Source organism: Coregonus clupeaformis, unplaced genomic scaffold (genome assembly GCF_020615455.1).
Source record: "Coregonus clupeaformis isolate EN_2021a unplaced genomic scaffold, ASM2061545v1 scaf1166, whole genome shotgun sequence".
NCBI classification, from domain to species: Eukaryota; Metazoa; Chordata; class Actinopteri; order Salmoniformes; family Salmonidae; genus Coregonus; species Coregonus clupeaformis.
In genome coordinates this window covers 18,183-34,348 of record NW_025534620.1, presented here as the reverse complement: position 1 = coordinate 34,348, position 16,166 = coordinate 18,183, and the positions used below count along the sequence as shown (strand labels likewise).

Here is a 16,166-nt window from a genome sequence, read left to right as displayed (position 1 = left end):
TAACCTTAACCTTAACCCTAACCCTAACCCTAACCCAAAACCTATCCTTAACCCTAACCCTAAACCTAAACCTAACCCTAGCTCCCTAACCCTAACCCTAAAACTAACCCTATCTCCTAACCTAATTCTAACCTTAACCCTAAACCCCCCAGAAATAGCATTTAACCTTGTGGGGACTAACAAAATTGTCCCAGTTGGTCAAATCTTTGTTGGTTTACTATTCTTGTGGGGACTTCTGGACTTCTGGTCCCCACAAGTATAGTTAAACACGTCCACACACAAAAACACACACACACACACACTGACCAACTTACCTGCTCTGGACCCTCTCCATTCCGCTTCTCTTCAACCTAGTCCAGCCGGCCTGTTAGCAGTGTGTATGTATATTAGTGTGTATGTATGTAAGTGTGCATTTGTGTGTGTGTGTCTTACTTCTCAATAACAGACTCAATAACGCAACACCCATCTCTGTTTCCTGTCATGTGATTTCCTGAGGCCTGTCGACAAAGGTTGCAACTTCTGTATAGCCACAGGTCTTAGATCAGTTCTAAACCATGAAGTGACAACTCAACTTATAGGGGAGTACGATGTATCTAAGGTAGAGGGGAGAGAGAGAGAGAGAGAGAGAGAGAGAGAGAGAGAGAGAGAAACAGAGTGGGGCTGATGCAAGGCTGATATTGGTGGGGAGAGTGTGAATGTGTGTTTGAGGGGAGCTGTGAGTGAATGTGTGTACAACGTTTAGTGACTTTGTGTGGGTGCCTGTGCACATATGAGTGTGTGTGTGCGAGCATGCGTGTGTAAGATCAGGAAGCGGACACAGTAGCGTCTGAGAGACCTAGAAGAAACATGGAGGACAAAGAATGCAACAGCGTCGGCTTCATGAGGCTCGTATCAGGTAAACGTGTTTCTGTGTGTGTGTGTGTGTGTGTGTGTGTGTGTGTGTGTGTGTGTGTGTGTGTGTGTGTGTGTGTGCCTCTTCCATCTTCTATGTGTTATACCACACCACCTCAGTTGGTAGAACTATCTAGCTTTTTAATTTCAGTTGTATGAAGATTTCATAAAGACATAGTGTGACAGTCAAGCCAAGATATCTTGCTTTTATGTCATTTGAATTTGAATTTATAATAAACAGACTACAGTGGAACAGTTTGTTTGTTATAATCAACAGCTGAATATGCAGCTTTAAACTTTCAGTTTTCAGAGGTGTGTGTGTTTGTTTGTGTGTGTGTAGAGAGAGAGAGAGAGAGACAGAGAGACAGAGACAGAGAGAGAGAGAGAGAGAGAGAGAGAGAGAGAGAGAGAGAGAGAGAGAGAGCGAGCGAGCGAGAGAGAGAGAGAGAAACTCCCATATCTATTGGGTGAAATACCACAGTGTGCCATCACAGCAGCAAGATTTGTGACCTGTTGCCACAAGAAAAGGGGCAACCAGTGAAGAACAAACACCATTGTAAATACAACCCATATTTATGTTTATTTATTTCCCTTTTGTACTTGAACTATTTGCACATAATATGACATTTGAAATGTCTTTATTCTTTTGGAACTTTTGTGAATGTAATGTTTACCGTTAATTTTAATTGTTTATTTCACTTTTGTTTATTATCTACTTCACTTGCTTTGGCAATGTTAACATATGTTTCCATGCAAACAATGCCCTTAAATTGAATTTTAATTTCATTTAATTGAGAGAGAGAGAGAGAGAGAGAGAGAGAGAGAGAGAGAGAGAGAGAGAGAGAGAGAGAGAGAGAGAGAGAGAGAGAGAGGGAGAGAGAGAGAGAGAGAGACAGAGTACCTTGTCTTGGTTTGTTTTTAGATCAGCTCTGAAATTAGAAGATAGAATTGATAGAAGATAGAAGTCTATCAAATAATCACATAATTTCACTTATTAATTAATTACTTGCTTTCCTATCCCCATCTCCCATGGTTGGAGGACTTGGTGGAAAACATTACAATTCAATAGATATAGTTATAAAATACAGTGCCTTCGGAAAGTATACAGACCCCTTGACTTTTTCCACATTTTGTTGCGTTACAGCCTTATTCTACACACAATACCCCAAATGACAAAGTGAAAACAGGTTTTTAGATATTTTTGCAAATATAATAAAAATAAATAAATAAAATACCTTATTTACATAAGTATTCATACCCTTTGCTATGAGACTCGAACTTGAGCTCAGGTGCATCCTGTTTCCATTGATCATCCTTGAGATGTTTCTACAACTTGATTGGAGTCCACTTGTGGCTAAATTCAATTGATTGGACATGATTTGGAAAGGCACATGCCTGTCTATATAAGGTCCCACAGTTGACAGTGCATGTCAGAGCAAAAACCCAGCCATGAAGTCGAAGTAATTTTCCCTAGAGCTCGGAGACAGGATTGTGTCGAGGCACAGATCTGGGGAAGGGTACCAAAAATGTCTGCCTGATTGAAGGTCCCATCATTCTTAAATGGAAGAAGTTTGGAACCACCAACACTTCCTAGAGCTGGCAGCCCGGCCAAACTGAGCAATCAGGAGAGAAGGGCCTTGGTCAGGAGGTGACCATGAACCCGATGGTCACGCTGACAGAGCTCTAGAGTTCTTCTGTGGCGATGGGAGAACCTTCCAGAAGGACAACCATCGCTGCAGCACTCCACCAACCAGGCCTTTATGGTAGAGTGGCCAGACGGAAGCCACTCTTCAGTAAAAGGCACTTGACAGCCCGCTTGGAGTTTGCCAAAAGGCACCTAAAGGACTCTCAGACCATGTTTTTCAGTGGCAGGGACTGGGGAGACTAGTCAGGATCGAGGCAAAGATGAACGGAGCAAAGTACAGAAAGATCCTTGATGAAAACCTGCTCCAGAGCGCTCAAGACCTCAGACTGGGATGAAGGTTCACCTTCCAACAGGACAACGACCCTAAGCACACAGCCAAGACAACACAGGAGTGGCTTAGGGACAAGTCTCTGAATGTCCTTGAGTGGCCCAGCCAGAGCCCGGACTTGAACCCGATCGAACATTTACATTTTACATTTACATTTTAGTCATTTAGCAGACGCTCTTATCCAGAGCGACTTACAGTTAGTGAATGCATACATGTTTTTTTGTTTGTTTTGTTTTTTGTTTTTTTTTCATACTGGCCCCCCGTGGGAAACAAACCCACATCCCTGCCGGCCAAACCCTCCTCTACCTTGGACGACGCTGGACCAATTGTGCGCCGCCCAGAACATCTCTGGAGAGACCTGAAAATATCTTTGCAGCAACGCTCCCCATTCAACCTGACAGATCTTGAGAGGATCATAGAGGAATGAGAGAAACACCCCAAATACAGGTGTGCCAAGCTTGTAGCGTTATACCCAAGAAGACTAGAGGCTGTAATCGCTGCCAAAGGTGCTATAATAAAAGTAGTGAGTAAAGGGTCTGAATACTTATGGAAATGTGATTTTTTATTTGTAATAGATTTGCAAAAATGTCAAAAAACATGTTTTTGCTTTGTCATTATGGGGTGTTGTGTTAATTGATGAGGGGAAAAAAACAATTTCATCAATTTTAGAATAAGGTTGTAACGTATCCTGAACAAATATATAAACACAACATGTAAAGTGTTCGTTCCATTTTTCATGAGCTGAAATAAAAGATCAGACGCACAAAAAGCTTATTTCTCTAAAATTTGTTTACATCCCTGTTAGTCAGCATTTCTCATTTACCAAGATAATCCATCCACCTGACAGGTGTGGCATATCAAGAAGCTGATTAAACAGTATGATCATTACACAGGTGCACCTTGTGCTGGGGACAATAAAAGGCCACTCTAAATGTGCAGTTTTGTCACACAACACAATGCCACAGATGTCTCAAGTTTTGAGGGAGTGGGCAATTGGCATGCTGACTGCAGGAATGTCCAACAGAGCTGTTGCCAGATAATTTAATGTTCATTTCTCTACCATAAGCCGCATCCAACGTCATTTTAGAGAATTTGGCAGTACATCCAACCGGCCTAACAACCGCAGACCACGTGTAACCATGCCAGCCCAGGACCTCCACATCCGGCTTCTTCACCTGCAGGATCATCTGAGACCAGCCACCCAGATAGCTGATGTAACTAAGGAGTATTTCTGGCTGTAATAAAGACCTTTTGTGGCGAAAAACTCATTCTGATTGGCTGGGCTTGGCTCCCCAGAGGGTGGACCTGGCTCCCTGCCCAGTCGTGAAGTCCATAGATTAGGGCCTAACAAATTTATTTCAAATGACTGATTTCCTTCTATGATGTGTAATTCAGTCAAATCTTTGAAATTGTTGAATGTTGCGTTTATATTTTTGTTCAGTATATATATAGTTTATTTTCCAATCGCAATCAATCAATCACTCTAATCTTAATTCCAACTCTCAGATGTCCACAGGCTAACCCATCTTTCCCAGTACACTACCATTTTACTAATTCCTTTTACAATACATCTTTCTACTTTACTGTGAAGTCTTATGATGGTCTTGAACTTCTCCATTTGGACCATTTCTACAGAGATTGCCCTAAAAATAAATAATTTACCTAAGAGTATAATCATATTTCCCATTGATTGATCGTGGGATACACCGGAGAGGGGCAGTAATGTGTTGTTTTACAGGGTCAGCCATAAGTGGTACGGCGCCCCTGGAGAAAATTAGGGTTCAGTGCCTTGCTCAAGGGCACATCGACAGCTTTTCACATAGTCGGCTCGGGTATTCGAACCAGCGACCATTAGGGCATGTGACATTTGGTGTATGTGTGTGTTACTTTAGTCTATCTCTCCACCCTCTCTCTCTCCTCTCTTCACCCTCTCTCTCTATCTCTCCACCCTCTCTCTCTCCTCTCTTCACCCTCTCTCTCTATCTCTCCACCCCTCTCTCTCTCCTCTCTTCACCCTCTCTCTCTATCTCTCCATCCCTCTCTCTCCCTCTCTTCACCCTCTCTCTCTATCTCTCCACCCTCTCTCTCTATCTCTCCATCCCTCTCTCTCTCCTCTCTTCACCCTCTCTCTCTATCTCTCCATCCCTCTCTCTCCCTCTCTTCACCCTCTCTCTCATCTCTCCACCCTCTCTCTCTATCTCTCCATCCCTCTCTCTCTCCCTCTCTTCACCCTCTCTCTCTATCTCTCCATCCCTCTCTCTCTCCTCTCTTCACCCTCTCTCTCTATCTCTCCACCCTCTCTCTCTCCTCTCTTCACCCTCTCTCTCTATCTCTCCACCCTCTCTCTCTCCTCTCTTCACCCTCTCTCTCTCTATCTCTCCATCCCTCTCTCTCTCCTCTCTTCACCCTCTCTCTCTATCTCTCCATCCCTCTCGCTCTCCTCTCTTCACCCTCTCTCTCTATCTCTCCATCCCTCTCTCTCTCCTCTCCTCTCTTCACCCTCTCTCTCTATCTCTCCATCCCTCTCTCTCTCCTCTCTTCACCCTCTCTCTCACTCTCTCCATCCCCTCTCTCTCTACCTCTCCATCCCCTTCTCTCACTCTCTCCATCCCTTCATAGATGCTCTCCTCCCTTCTCACTCTATCTATCCCCCCTCTTCATCCCCTCCATGGACGAGAGCTGTAGCTCCATCCTTCCATAGATGAGTCTCTCTCCTCCCTGCTCATTTTATCTCACTTTATCAATCCCTCTCTCCATCCCCCCAATAGAGGAGAGCTGTAGCTCCACTGTGACAGAGGAGTCGCGTGTCTACTGCCAGACTGAGATCTTTGACCAGCTCCCCAGCTCTCTGGCCCGACGGACCCACCACCACCAGGACAGGGGGACCACGGAGACATCGCACCCAGTAGAGATGCACCCTGGCCAGGCAGGAGGAGCCAGGGGACAGGGCCCCCTACCCAGCCGATCAGGAGCCTGCCGGTCTGTATGCAGGGGAAGAGAGAGGCAAGGTGAGTGATAGAGAGGTTGTGTGGAGAGATCACATGAACGCATACACACTCACTCACACACACTCACACACACACACACACACAAACACACACAGGTGTCGCACACACATGCAAATATTCACCAAACTGTTTCTAGACTAAGATAAGGGTCATGGAGGCAGTGTTGCAAGTTGCTTTACCGTTCTCTGTTTCAGTGTTTATGTTATCATAGCAGGTAGAGTGAGAGAGTCGGGTGTGTGTGGATATGGATGTGTGACGCAGCTGTAAAATGATACAATATATACAATTTAAAAAAAGACTTGCTGGTAAAGAGATGTGTCATCTGTCAATCAGGGACCTGAGGCACCTGCAGACGCGTACTATTGGCCGATGGGAGTCATGGAAGCGGAACCAGAGCATAATCAGGAAGAGGCTCTGGGAGCAGGTGGGCGAGGCCATGTCAAGGCTTTTACCATGGAGCAGCATCCTCCACACCATTGAAGGTGAGAGAAAACAGAGTGTGTGTGTGAAGAGTTAGAGAGAGAGGGAGTCTGTTAAACACCATATTTTGAAACATGGGCGGATCCTTAAAGTAACTTTCCAGTGAAAATCTCACTTTTAAAAGTCAATATTCTGTTAACTCATATCCAAATAATGTTGTTGACTAGACTGTACTCGTATTTGTGACCAAAGCATAAATTAGAGAAAAGAAACCACCTCAAACTTCTATATTAAACAGACCATTTCAGAAATGCTTGCTATTTCCTCATAAAACATGATGTTATCTCCCTGAGGATGATGAGCTGGCCAATCAGCGGTCTAGAGGTGGATGAGCTGGCCAATCAGTGGTCTACTTGCATGAATATTTTTATTACCACACCATTCTGTTGTTCGGGTACGCCCACACCATTCCAACACAGAAAATCTGCATTTTAACACATTTAATTACCATGTTTGGGAAGGAAAACTACTACACTCATATTGTAAGTAATTATAGGTCATATTTCATAGAAATGTGGAAACACTAGAAAGTTACTTTAAGGCATGCACATACTGAGGCACGTTCAGCATTGCAGCAATGTTTTGGAGTGTTCAGACAGAAATATGTTACGTAGAACTAACATGCAACGTTGGACAGCGTTTGGCAACTGAACGTGGCCCTGCACCACCACCACCACCACCTGTCTCTCTCTCCTCCCCCTCCAGGTAGATTTGGTGTAGGTGTGAAGGCTTATTTTGTGTTCCTGAGATATCTGGTTTACCTGAACCTGCTCCAGTGTCTGGTCATAGGAGGGACCATACTCACACCAACAGCAGTCTATGACAGCGATGGTGACAGAGGTGTGTGGGGAATACATTCCTGTCATGTGCCGGATGTATGCATTGTCATGGCACAATGTAATATATTTAGTTGACAGTAGCTCTGTGATGTGGTTGCAGGACTACTGAGGTTTGAGGGCAATGACTCGGTTTTGGACATCTTCCTTGGCTCGGGTGAGTGTGTGTCTGTGTGTGTATGTGTGTGTACATGTGTGTATTTGTGTACAGTGTACAGTGGGGAAAAAAAGTATTTAGTCAGCCACCAATTGTGCAAGTTCTCCCACTTAAAAAGATGAGAGAGGCCTGTAATTTTCATCATAGGTACACGTCAACTATGACAGACAAAATGAGGAAAAAAAATCCAGAAAGTCACATTGTAGGATTTTTAATGAATTTATTGGCATATGATGGTGGAAAATAAGTATTTGGCCAATAATAAAAGTTTCTCAATACTTTATTATATACCCTTTGTTGGCAATGACACAGGTCAAACGTTTTCTGTAAGTCTTCACAAGGTTTTCACACACTGTTGCTGGTATTTTGGCCCATTCCTCCATGCAGATCTCCTCTAGAGCAGTGATGTTTTGGGGCTGTCGCTGGGCAACACAGACTTTCAACTCCCTCCAAAGATTTTCTATGGGGTTGAGATCTGGAGACTGGCTAGGCCACTCCAGGACCTTGAAATGCTTCTTACGAAGCCACTCCTTCGTTGCCCGGGCGGTGTGTTTGGGATCATTGTCATGCTGAAAGACCCAGCCACGTTTCATCTTCAATGCCCTTGCTGATGGAAGGAGGGTTTCACTCAAAATCTCACGATACATGGCCCCATTCATTCTTTCCTTTACACGGATCAGTCGTCCTGGTCCCTTTGCAGAAAAACAGCCCCAAAGCATGATGTTTCCAACCCCATGCTTCACAGTAGGTATGGTGTTCTTTGGATGCAACTCAGCATTCTTTGTCCTCCAAACATGACGAGTTGAGTTTTTACCAAAAAAGTTATATTTTGGTTTCATCTGACCATATGACATTCTCCCAATCCTCTTCTGGATCATCCAAATGCACTTCAGACGGGCCTGGACATGTACTGGCTTAAGCAGGGGGACACGTCTCGCACTGCAGGATTTGAGTCCCTGGCAGCGTAGTGTGTTACTGATGGTTGGCTTTGTTACTTTGGTCCCAGCTCTCTGCAGGTCATTCACTAGGTCCCCCCGTGTGGTTCTGGGATTTTTGCTCACCGTTCTTGTGATCATTTTGACCCCACGGGGTGAGATCTTGCGTGGAGCCCCCAGATCGAGGGAGCTTATCAGTGGTCTTGTATGTCTTCCATTTCCTAATAATTGCTCCCACAGTTGATTTCTTCAAACCAAGCTGCTTACCTATTGCAGATTCAGTCTTCCCAGCCTGGTGCAGGTCTACAATTTTGTTTTTGGTGTCCTTTGACAGCTCTTTGGTCTTGGCCATTGTGAAGTTTGGAGTGTGACTGTTTGAGGTTGTGGACAGGTGTCTTTTATACTGATAACAAGTTCAAACAGGTGCCATTAATACAGGTAACGAGTGGAGGACAGAGGAGCCTCTTAAATAGGAAGTTACAGGTCTGTGAGAGCCAGAAATCTTGCTTGTTTGTAGGTGACCAAATACTTATTTTCCACCATAATTTGCAAATAAATTCATTAAAAAATCCTACAATGGGATTTTCTGGATTTTTTTTTCCTCAATTTGTCTGTCATAGTTGACGTGTACCTATGATGAAAATTACAGGCCTCTCTCATCTTTTTAAGTGGGAGAACTTGCACAATTGGTGGCTGACTAAATACTTTTTTTCCCCACTGTATGTGATTGAACTCTCCTTCTCCCTCTCTCCTCTCCCTCCCTCCCTCCCTTCCTCTCTCCTCTCCCTCCTCCCTTCCTTCCTTCCTTCCTTCCTTCCTTCCTTCCTTCCTTCCTTCCTTCCTTCCTTCCTTCCTTCCTTCCTTCCTTCCTTCCTCCCTCCTTCCTTCCTTCCTTCCTTCCTTCCCTCCCACCTCCAGGGTTTTCTAGAACGTTCTCCAGTGTTCTATGGGTTCTATGCACGTGGTTCTCTGGACCTGCTGTGTCTGAACACGCCCCTCCTCTTCCTCCTCGGAACCCTCACCGTCCTCATCCTCAGTCTGGTCATGGTGGTCCGCAGGTCAGACACACACACACACACACACACACACACACACACACACACACACACACACACACACACACATTGTTTTACTATCCTTGTGGGGAACAAACAATTGATTCCCATTCAAAATCCTATTTTCCCTAACCCCAAACTCCTAACCTAATCCTTAACCTAACCTTAACCTTAACCATAAACCCGTAACCCTAAACCTAACCCCTAAGCCTAAAATAGCTTTGTTCCTTGTGGGGACCGGCAAAATGTACCGACTTGTCCGAATGTTCCTTGTTTTACTATCCTTGTGAGGACACACACACACACGCCTATTCTAATTCAATGCTTTTACATTTGTAGGGAGCAGTGAACGAGTGCACACTTCAGGGGAAGGAGAGATTATTGGGACGCACACAAGGATACGCTGTTAAAGATGTGTCCACAAGGAGGACACAATAGTGGCTTTTTTAGCGACAGCTACTGGCCAAAGTTGAAATATCTGCTTATTTACAATTTTCATCACCTCTTTTAAACAGGACGGTTGTAGGCTACAAGCACACATGGTTGCTAGGCAATGGCTACAACATCCAAATGAGCTATAAGGTGTTCTGTGGGTGGGACTTCTGTATCCAGGACCCCGAGGCCGCTGCCCTCAAACTCAGCTTCATCAGGAACGAACTGAAGGTTAGGGGTGGTAGTCTGACACTTTCAACAAACGTTATCCTCACATCTCTCTTTGTCTGTCTGTCTGTCTGTCTCTCTCTCTCTCTCTCTCTCTCTCTCTCTCTATCTCGCTTTCTCTCTCTCTGTCTCTGTCTCTGTCTCTGTCTCTGTCTCTGTCTCTGTCTCTGTCTCTGTCTCTGTCTCTCTCTCTGTCTCTGTCTCTGTCTCTGTCTCTGTCTCTGTCTCTGTCTCTGTCTCTGTCTCTGTCTCTCTCTCTCTCTCTCTCTCTCTGTCTCTCTCTCTCTATCTCGCTTTCTCTGTCTCTGTCTCTGTCTCTGTCTCTCTCTCTCTCTCTGTCTCTCTCTCTCTCTCTGTCTCTCCATTATGATTGTTCTGCAGCCGTTCCTCTATCTCTGTGGACTGGCAACTCTTTAACTTCCAACACCAACAAAGGTTCTTCCTCTTCATTCTCTCTCCTTCTTTACCTTTATATTTGACACTCGTTCACCTTTCTGTTCAATTCCTTTCTCTTTGTGTCCCTCCCTCCCTCTCCCCATCTCCTCTCCCTCTCCCGCTCCCGCTCTCTCCTCTCTCCTCTCTCCTCTCCCCTCTCTCCTCTCTCCTCTCTCCTCTCTCCTCTCTCCTCTCCCCTCTCCCCTCTCCTCTCCTCTCCCTCTCCCTCTCCCTCTCCCTCTCCCTCTCTCCTCTCTCCCTCTCCCTCTCCCCCTCCCCCCTCCCCCCCTCTCCTCCCTCTCTCCCTCCCACTCCCTCTCCCCCCTCCCCCTCCCTCTCCCCTCCCTTCTCCCATCTCCCTCTCCCTCCCCCTTCTCTCATCTCCCCCCCTCCTCTCCCCCTCTCTCTCTCTCTCCCCCCCCCCTCCCCCCTCCCTCTCCCTCCCTCTCCTCTCCCTCTCCCTCTCCCTCTCCCTCTCCCTCTCCCTCTCCCTCTCCCTCTCCCTCTCCCTCCCTCTATCTCTCTCCCTCCCTCTCCCCTCTCCCTCTCCCCCCTTCCTCTCCCCCTCTCCCCCCTCCCCCTCCCTCTCCCATCTCCCCCCCTCCCCTCCCCCTCTCTCTCTCTCTCTCTCCCCTCCCCCCTCCCTCTCCCTCCCTCTCTCCCTCTCCCCTCCCTCCCCAGTTGGACCTAGAAGAGGAAAGGTTCCAGCAGCGCGAGGCCAGGAGGACGTTGGGTCAGTGGGCACGTCTCTACTTCCTGCGAGGGCTGCTTCACTTCCTGGTCCTGGTTCTACTGGGCGGAGCCTTCTGTCTCATCTACTATGCCACCATGGCCTCACAGGCTGAGAGGGTGAGAACTGTATGTGTGTGTGCGTGTGCATGTATTAGTTAGTTATTGATTTAGTCAGTTATTGATTTAGTTAGTTAGTCAATTTATCATGTTCATTATTTTGGCATCCTTTTTCCTTCTCACCCGCTCAACCTCCCTCCCCCTCCCCGTCTCTCTCCCCATCTCCCTCCCTCCCCTCCCCATCTCTCTCCCCCTCTCCCTCCCTCCTGCTCAACTTCCCTCCCCCTCCCCATCTCTCTCCCCTCTCTCAGAGTGGAGACTATTTGATCATCACGGTGCTTCTCCATTACCTTCCTCCCATCGTCATCACCCTAGTCAACTTCTTCCTGCCTCACGTCTTCCGCCATATCGCTTCCTTCGAGGATTACTCCCTCACCACCCAGGTCAATGCTACCATCGTCAGGTAGGAGCAGAAATGTCCCATCTTTATTGGTACACCAATATCATCATCATCATCATCATCAATACATAAATATTGATAATCACTGAAGTTCTCTCTTCATCATCATTAATTAACTTCTTCCTCTTCCTCTTCCTGCTCCCAGGAGTATCTTCCTGAAGTTGGCCAGTCTGGGGATGTATCTCTTCTTCCTCTTCAGAAACAGAGAACAGGAAGTGAGTCATAATGACTAACCATTGTTGACAACTACAGATCATATTGACATATGGACTTCATATACAGTAAATGGACTTAATACTCTGTGTGTCCTCAGTGTTGGGAGAATCAGTTTGGTAAAGAGATGTACAAGCTCTCTGTGTATGATTTCCTGGCCTGTTTCTGCAACACCTTCTTCATCGCCTATCCTAGAAAGTAAGTTTATGTTCTGCTTTCTGAAGGAATATTTCTGATGAAAACTTATTTGGCCCAATGGAACAGAGCACTTGTAGGCTTGTGGAACCCTCGCTTTCACCTGTCCAATCATCTCAGATCAGTTCATACTGTAGTGAATTTTGTGGGTTGCCCCGACTGGGACTTGAAGCCAGGTCCAGCAACTGTCAACTCAACAACTTAGCTGTCACGCCAAGAGATCCAAACTTCTTGACAAGGTTGCCAGGTGTTGGGTTGCCAGGTGTTGGGTTGATACAACAAGGGAGGAAGAAAGGATATGTGTTTTGGATGTTTTCTAACAGTATCCTTCATCTTGTTGTCCCTCCATCCCTCCATCCCTCCTCACAGGTGGTTGGTGGAAAGGTACCCATCGTCTTGGCTGGCGCGGTTGTCGGGAAACAGCGTTTCCTGATCCCGTTCAATGTTCTAGACCTGGTGTACAGTCAGACGGTCACCTGGGTAGGACTGTTCTATTGTCCCCTGCTGCCATACATAGGGATTGTCAAACTGGTGGCCATCTTTTACATTAAGAAGGTGAGCGTTGTTGTTGTTAACATAAGTCTTTCTCTCAACATATTACTGCCTATCATCTCTCACTGTTTCATTTCTCCCTTCTGCCTTGCTCTCTCCCCCCTCCCCCCCCCCTCCCCCTCCCCCTCCCCCCCCCCTCCTCCCCCTCCCCCTCCCAGTTGACAGTACTCCAGTGCTGTGTTCCGGCCCAGAGAATGTTCCGTGCCTCCAGTTCTTCAGTTCTGTTCCACTTCATGTTACTACTGGGTCTCATCATGGCAGCCATCACCCTCGGAAGTAACCTCCAACAGTAAGACCTCACTACTCTCTCCTCTCCTCTTTCACTCCTGTTTCTCTCTACTAGAATCACCCTCCAACAGTAATTATGAAGAAATAGAAACAGATCATAATTGCTCCTCTGGTTCCTTGAGTCTGATTCCTCTCAAGGTTTCTGCCTATCCACAAAGCACTGTACTTGTTCTCTTCTCTATTTGTCCCTTCTCTTCTTTACACCCCCCACCCAGGTTTCCCCCTCCTCCAGCTGTGGTCCGTTCGTAGGGCAGCGCTACAGTGTTTAATGTAACAGCTGTGTGTGTGGACAGTCTGCCAGGACTGGCCCAGTCCACCCTGAGATACCTGTCCTCAGAGGCCTTCATTCTGCCTCTGATACTGGCTCAGATGTAGGTGATATAGATCATACACACACACATACACATAAACACACGTACACACACACACACCAGCCTGCCACCCAATGCTACTGGCTCAGATGTGCAGTAGGTGATATAGAACCTGACTCCTCTCATAGATTCTGTTTCTTACAGATCATAGAAATATAATAAGTAGAACATAGCACGTTCCTGTTGCCATGGATGTAAATGTTACAGATCGTATATCATGTTACCCTTTTCCCCCAGTGTTGTCCTGACCTCCTTAGAGTCGAGGAGGAGAGCCAATGGAAAAGCCGTTGAGAGACTGAAGGACATGCTGGTGATGGTAGGTTACCTACTGATAACAGTATTAGTTAACCTTAACCCAGCTGGTGATGGTAGGTTACCTACTGATAACAGTATTAGTTAACCCTAACCCAGCTGGTGATGGTAGGTTACCTACTGATAACAGTATTAGTTAACCTTAACCCAGCTGGTGATGGTAGGTTACCTACTGATAACAGTATTAGTTAACCCTAACCCAGCTGGTGATGGTAGGTTACCTAATGATAACAGTATTAGTTAACCCTAACTCAGCTGGTAAATGCATGGAGAGACTGAAGGACATGATGGTGGTTTGTGTCTTCATAGTAAGTTCAAGTAATGCAATACATCTGAAGGCATAAAACATGAATTCTCTCTCTCGCTCTCTTTCTCTGTTTCACTCCCCTCAGTGTACCTCAGATAAGCATTTTCTGCTGAAGCAGCACACTCTCTCACTCAGACGCCAGAAGAAAACCTTCAAGGCCTCCACCACTGTTTCAGGCACTAGAGAGGGCAGCCATATCGCTCAACTGAAGGACCCCTCTGCACAGCTTACAGGCGACGACAGCCCATCATAGAGATAGATGGAGGACTCTAGTGCCCAAAAGCCCGTTTTTAGCATGGCCAGCGCCATTCAGGACTTTCACAATTTTTAAGTAGTCAATTGGGTGTTACTTTCTATGGGTTAAGGAAGGATCACATGATTCCATCCAGGTCATCAGGAGGGATCAGCCAAATAATTATACTTGTGAGGAAACATTCAATAACTGCAGGTAGCTGTAAATCGCCAACCCTGTCTTTATACCTGTTCAAACAACACACTCCAGGTGGCAGTATGCCCCCTTTCAGTTTGTTTACCAACTCATAGAAGTAGTAGAAAAGAAAATTAACTACTTCGAAATGGAGATGGCCTCAATGGTGCTGCCCATGCTCTCACAGACGCCATATTGGGACAGATACAATGTTGTGTTCTCTAACTATCTCTATGCAACCCATAGAGTTAGAAATAGAGCCCACCCTCTATCTTTGCGCCAAATGCACCCTCTATCCAACTCTATGGAACATACATAGCCAAATGGCACCCTATTCCATATTTAGCTCTCAAAAGTAGTAGTAGATGTGACCTTTGAGCTTTTTGTCACTCCCCTAACATTCAGGGTTTATTGCTTTGGGCTGTACCTAAATGTCATATACAGTATTAAGAACAACAGGAGTAGAGCTACAGTACTAGTGTTAGTGTACTGATGTGTTTAGTGGCTATGATGCAGTTGTAGTTGTCTGCTAAATGGCTTATTATCATTGGGGATTCTGTTGCTATAGAGGCTGTACTTGTAAACAGTGTTAAGGATGGAGTTCTGCTAATGTGTACTGTTACAATACTGATGTGTTTAATGGTTTTAAATATAGATGTGAAAGTTCTTACTATGAAATAGATGTTATTTCTGCACCAGCTTGAGTCAAGTTGATATTTTTATTATTATTTTATTTTTTATCTAATACTGTTTTTAAATGTGAACTTCTATGAATGCAGTTATGAAAGAGCTTTTTATTAAAACGTGATGTTGTAGTTTTCTCAACCCTGGTTCCTGGTGTCATTCATTCATTACTAAACCCTGTGAATTTAGTACGTTAAATTGTAGTAGGTTAGTAGTCATAGTGTGTGGTCCAGATGGCCAGTATAGTTGGAGTAGGTTAGTAGTCATAGTGTGTGGTCCAGATGGCCAGTATAGTTGGAGTAGGTTAGTAGTCATAGCGTGTGGTCTAGATGGCCAGTATAGTTGGAGTAGGTTAGTATTCATAGTGTGTGGTCTAGATGGCCAGTATAGTTGTAGTAGGTTAGTAGTCATAGTGTGTGGTCTAGATGGCCAGTATAGTTGGAGTAGGTTAGTAGTCATAGTGTGTGGTCTAGATGGCCAGTATAGTTGGAGTAGGTTAGTAGTCATAGTGTGTGGTCCAGATGGCCAGTATAGTTGGAGTAGGTTAGTAGTCATAGTGTGTGGTCTAGATGGCCAGTATAGTTGGAGTAGGTTAGTAGTCATAGTGTGTGGTCTAGATGGCCAGTATAGTTGGAGTAGGTTAGTAGTCATAGCGTGGTCTAGATGGCCAGTATAGTTGGAGTAGGTTAGTAGTCATAGCGTGTGGTCTAGATGGCCAGTATAGTTGTAGTAGGTTAGTAGTCATAGTGTGTGGTCTAGAGGGCCAGTATAGTTGGAGTAGGTTAGTAGTCATAGCGTGTGGTCCAGATGGCCAGTATAGTTGGAGTAGGTTAGTAGTCATAGTGTGTGGTCCAGATGGCCAGTATAGTTGGAGTAGGTTAGTATTCATAGTGTGTGGTCCAGATGGCCAGTATAGTTGGAGTAGGTTAGTAGTCATAGTGTGTGGTCTAGATGGCCAGTATAGTTGGAGTAGGTTAGTAGTCATAGTGTGTGGTCTAGATGGCCAGTATAGTTGGAGTAGGTTAGTAGTCATAGCGTGTGGTCTAGATGGCCAGTATAGTTGGAGTAGGTTAGTAGTCATAGTGTGTGGTCCAGATGGCCAGTATAGTTGGAGTAGGTTAGTAGTCATAGTGTGTGG

At 45.6% G+C, this 16,166-nt stretch overlaps 1 pseudogene; it reads left to right on the top strand.

Annotated features, from left to right (window-relative positions):
• The first annotated feature begins 317 nt into the window (after positions 1-317).
• LOC123486356 lies at positions 318-14,466 on the top strand (annotated as a pseudogene).
• Positions 14,467-16,166: the final 1,700 nt, after the last annotated feature.